This window comes from Anneissia japonica, unplaced genomic scaffold (assembly GCF_011630105.1).
Source record: "Anneissia japonica isolate Jap-2015-1 unplaced genomic scaffold, ASM1163010v1 scaffold4689_len14858_cov115, whole genome shotgun sequence".
In the NCBI taxonomy this organism is placed as follows: Eukaryota; Metazoa; Echinodermata; class Crinoidea; order Comatulida; family Comatulidae; genus Anneissia; species Anneissia japonica.
In genome coordinates, this window is record NW_022752615.1 from 5,644 (window position 1) to 10,605 (window position 4,962).

The following is a 4,962-nucleotide window of genomic DNA, read 5'->3' on the forward strand; positions in this document are numbered from 1 at the left end:
AGATAAAAATTGGGGGTCACCTTTCAACCTAAGGAGCTATAACTGATTAAAAATAGGTCTGATTTTATCATAATTTCACTGTATAGCGGCACAAATACGCACAAAGATACCTATGTTTGATGCGCACGTAAAATATTGCTATTGGCCAAAAGATGACCGAAAAGAATGCAAATTTGTGAAAAAAATGTCAGGAATCCAAAATATGTAAAAAAAAAACCTAATTTCTAGCTTTCATACGTTCTGCGCAAGCAAAAGTGCGCGCGCGTAGTGGTAAATTATGAAAAATTTTGAAATGCTCCAAATGCCCTGAAACGTGCTCTAATTTAGTCAAAAAGTGATTTTGAGCATTTCGAAATTTTGACGCACGCGTGCGCACGCGTTATAAAGCGCACGCGTCTAATTATTGTACAGTACATTCAACATTAACCCGAAGTTAATGCTCACCTAATTCGATTTCGAATTGGCAATTGGTTAGGGTGATATGATCGATAATGTAGAAACGCAAAATTGCACGTAGATGACGTCACGCATGACTGAGCACGTTGAAAAGCTTACCATGACTATTCCAGACCAAGTACAATGTTCGTTGACAGCGATTGTGCGGTAACTCGTGGCATTTTTTGAGATATCGTGCGAACAGAAAAGGGGAGAAAGAAAGAAGAATAAGAAAAAAAAGATGATCCTGACAATAACAAGAGGTGATCCGCTAGTGTAGCGGATCACCAATAAGAAAAAAAAGAAGATGATGATGATGATCCTGACAATAACAAGAGGTGATCCGCTAGTGTAGCGGATCACCAAAAAGAAGATGATGATCCTGACAATAACAAGAGGTGATCCGCTAGTGTAGCGGATCACCAATAAGAAAAACTAGATTTGAACTCGTCACTGAGGACGAGTTAGGTGATCCGCCGCACTTTCACTTGCGAGGAAGTGCGCGCGGTGCTGATTGAACAATATTTAGATGCTGAAAATGGCTTAAGTATACACTAAATAATTTTTTTTAAAACAATTTGGAGTATTTTAAAAGATTTACTCAAGCGTACGCGCACTTAATGACAACGTGCGCATGTTAATGTCACAGAATGTTGTCTCCTGATATGAGATATATATGAATAACTTCCATTGACAAACGCCTGTTGGTGAGGGGGTAATTATCATTCATAATATTTATCATATATAATTTTTTTAAAATTCAAATGGCAATATGATGACGTCACAATGTTCATCAGCTATTATGATATAGAAAATCATATCTACTGCTCATGTGTTTTCAGAATATGTAATAAAAATTGGGGTCACCTTTCATCCTAAGGAACAATAACTGATTAAAAAAGGACATGATATAAAGCATATTTTAATTTTGACGCACGCGAACGCTCGCGTTATTACGCGTGCACAAAAATATAAGGTACATAACATTACATATTGATCATTCAAAGTTATTAGGAACTAAGGAACTTAAAACATTAAAGAATGTGTATGTCAAATGGAGTCCCATTAAATTAGGTATTAACTGTAGTAAGTAACATTAATTCTCTTCTAAATATGCATCAAAACAGACACATAGATTGTTTACAAAAAAAAAAAAAAAATGTACATTATATACTTCTTATTGGCCCTTCATGCAATTTGGTTAGTGCTCAACGACGCTTACTCTTGCTTCAAAGCCATGTAGACTGAAAGCGCTTCCGGCGTTCCATATCTAATCTAACACGTCATCTACGAATTCTTATTTTATTTTATACGCAGCGTGAATGTTGTTTGTAAAGGTTATAGTTTTAAGTGAAATAATTATTACTAAGCGTTTTCTAGCATTTTCAGAGGGTATTACGTGTGTTGTAAGTATCTCCATTATAAAACCACATTTTAGAACAACATGAATGTATAATGTGTATAATTAATAGGTGAAGGCATCCTTTTATTTCTACAAGAAACAGCTAGCGTAAGCGTAAACCGAAGGTTTTAGTTTCCACTCAATGAGTTTCCCTGGTTCTCTAACAGGTATTTTTGGGTCTTTCTCCTACACAGTATTATATCATGCCCGAACGTAATGATTGACGTTATAAACATTTTGAGAGAGAACAATATAAACTATTTAAGTTGAAGTATTTGCACTGACCTTTTTAGGGTTTGTTTCTGAAATACGTTTCACATGTGATGTGTATTATTTTGATACGCTAGGTCTGGGGTGGGGGTGGGGCGTAGCGTAGGATAGGCATTTAAAAACAAGTTGAAATTCAAAGTTTAAACTTATTCGTTAGATAGTTTTCCATAAGAACGGTTAAGTGTAAAGTCAAGATAGCCTATCTTCAGTGCCGTAGCAAATGTATTTTGCTAGGCCTTTAACTGTTATCGCTTAATCTAAGCCTTGCTTAAGCAGGATGGCTGACATACAGTAGGCATACTTTAGGCTGGGGCGAATTAGCTTAGACAAAAGCTGTGGATGGTTTGGTGCTGATTGGTCTAAAACATTGCAAGTATAATTAGTCTGTCAATTAATATATAACACTGAATGATGTTCATGTATTTTTTTGTCTTTCAGATTACACAATTGAATTTGTGAGGTGAGGTGTTTTGCTGAAAGTGGTCAGTAATCTGCTCTAAAATATAATATGATTGAAAAAAATGAAATATGAAACAAATCGAAGTCTTCAATTCTAATTAATAGATATACTGTAAGAGAATAATAGCATGCCAATACACAGTGTCTTTGTTGGTTAAATATTGCAAACTGCCAACGCATCAAATTCAGTGATCAATTTATATCAGTGAAATATGCAAGCAAAAGGATATGAAGTGAGAACACTGTAATATCAATTATGAAGGATTAGTTCCTCATATGAAAAGTGAAATGCTAGCCAAATTTAATGCTTACATTAGTGAGTAGTTGTGTCAATCATAGTTTTTGAAAAGTTTTCTTTCAATATTGTTAAACTGTGAGTAGGTTATCTTGTTGGCCTCATATTATAAGGTCTATGGGAGTTTCTTGGAGGTTGTCTCTTTATGTCATTATTAATTTTATTGCTATTGTACTTGTTTTTGTGGTTTCGATGAATAAATGAAATAAAGTAAAGATAGAGTTTTCGTGGAGTACAACAGTCACCAAATTTGTTGAAAATAACAGTGCTATCAATAGCATGAGTTTCACTTAAACATTCATAGTCTTGAATTTTTAGTAATTGTGTAATTTTCTTGATTGCAAGCCACATAATTGACTTCTTTTTTTTCTTTCTTCTCTAGGTATCTGGCTGTTGGAATTTTATGTCTTTCAAATTTTCATTTTCATTCAACTTGTTATACATTTCACCTTCATTTGTTTCACCATCATCTCTTTTGTCGATTTCATTTCAGTTCAGATAAAAGAAAAGAAAAAGAAAAGAAAAAGAAAAGAAAAGAAGAAGAAAAGGAAAATAAGTTGAATATACAAAGAAAAGAAAAGAAAGAAACAATTGAATTTAGAAAGGGAGAATCCCTTTGAAGAATATATTGAATTTACAAAGAGAGAATCTCTTTGAAGAATATAGCCGTAACACTTTCGAAAGAAAGAATTTTCAAAGAAATAATATATTGAATTTACAAAGAGAGAATCTCTTTGAAGAATATAGCCGTAACACTTTCGAAAGAAAGAATTTTTAAAGAAAGAATTTCATGAATATACAAAGAATTGAACATAACAGAGAATTGAATTTACAAAGAATATAAATTTACAAAGAAACAACATAAAGCAAATTGATACATAACGAATCACTACATACAGGACAACAAATTCTCATTTGCAAAAGCAAACTTCAAACAAAATCTGAAATCTCTATTGACAGGAAACTAAAGGAAGGACGAACAGAGAAGAAATTACTAACAGGGATTCTTTTGCAAAAGTAAGTACAGACCAGAAGCTTGAATCTCTGTATTGATTGAGTGTACAGTACGTTTATTCTTAAAAGAAATTAAGTGTGGTATAAACAGTGTGTAGTGTGTCGTCTTGAGATATAATCATTTTAATGCGTATCTTGTAAATTTTTACATTCCTGATTTTAAATTATACAGTATTTCAAAACTAATATTAATTGGCATTTTAAATTTCAAACAGGAATATATAGATATCAAACAGAAATCAGTATTTGAAAGAAATTTTAAAAGGGGAATTTGTGTGCCTATAAAATATATTTAAAATTTGTAAGCTTTTTGAAAATAGGAATTTTTCATAATGGATACAATTGAATTTAAGAAAGTAGTTGGTGAAATCATAGATATACTTTGTGCTTGCACATCAGCTATCACTTCTTCAGAGCACAATGAATGTTGTTTATGTAACAATGAGATCAGAGAGGATGAAAGTAATAAAACATGTGAGTCGTGTAGTAACCATTTCCATGTGGCATGTATGGGATTCCTTAATGAGGACAAACTAAGTAATACGAGACTAATCTGGATTTGTTCATCCTGTGGGAATAAGAACATCGCTCATCGCATGTTTGATACGTTAGACATCCCTTGTCATTTCAATATTTACAAGCTCCTTGAAAGAGAATTTGATACTGACCTGCTGCAATCAACAAAGAACAACAGAAGGAAATTTGGCAGAAGAAAGAAGAGGTATGTAAAAAAGAAGAAAACTAATTTAAAAAACAAATCCAGGAAATGTAGCAACAACAAAGATAGTACTAATTTTCCAGTTAAGAAAAATTGTTTGAAAACAAAGTTGCAACAAATAGAAAGTGAAGAATTGGATAATGAATGGGTAAAAGTAAAATCAAAGAAGAAACAACTGGAAACTGAAATAGCTTATTTAAAGTCAAAAAATGAGCATGGAGGAGATGAGAAGTTCACAAGAGAGACAGTAAATTGTGTAATTCTAGAACAATTGCCAACAAATGGAGTACATCAACTGTGTGGTGGTGGTGTCAATTCACAATGTTCAAGAAACAAGAAAGGTCGTTTTGTCAAAAGCAAGAAAAATCC

At 32.8% G+C, this 4,962-nt stretch overlaps 1 long non-coding RNA gene across 2 annotated transcripts; it reads left to right on the top strand.

The window, feature by feature from the left end:
- The first annotated feature begins 1,806 nt into the window (after positions 1-1,806).
- On the top strand, positions 1,807-3,741 carry LOC117122346. Of its 2 annotated transcripts, none has more exons than XR_004447703.1 (3): positions 1,807-1,841; positions 2,546-2,589; positions 3,244-3,741. It is a non-coding gene; the product is annotated as an uncharacterized LOC117122346 (long non-coding RNA). The 2 variants fall into 2 exon arrangements; XR_004447702.1 differs by having other exon boundaries at positions 2,546-2,567.
- The last annotated feature ends 1,221 nt before the right edge of the window (positions 3,742-4,962 follow it).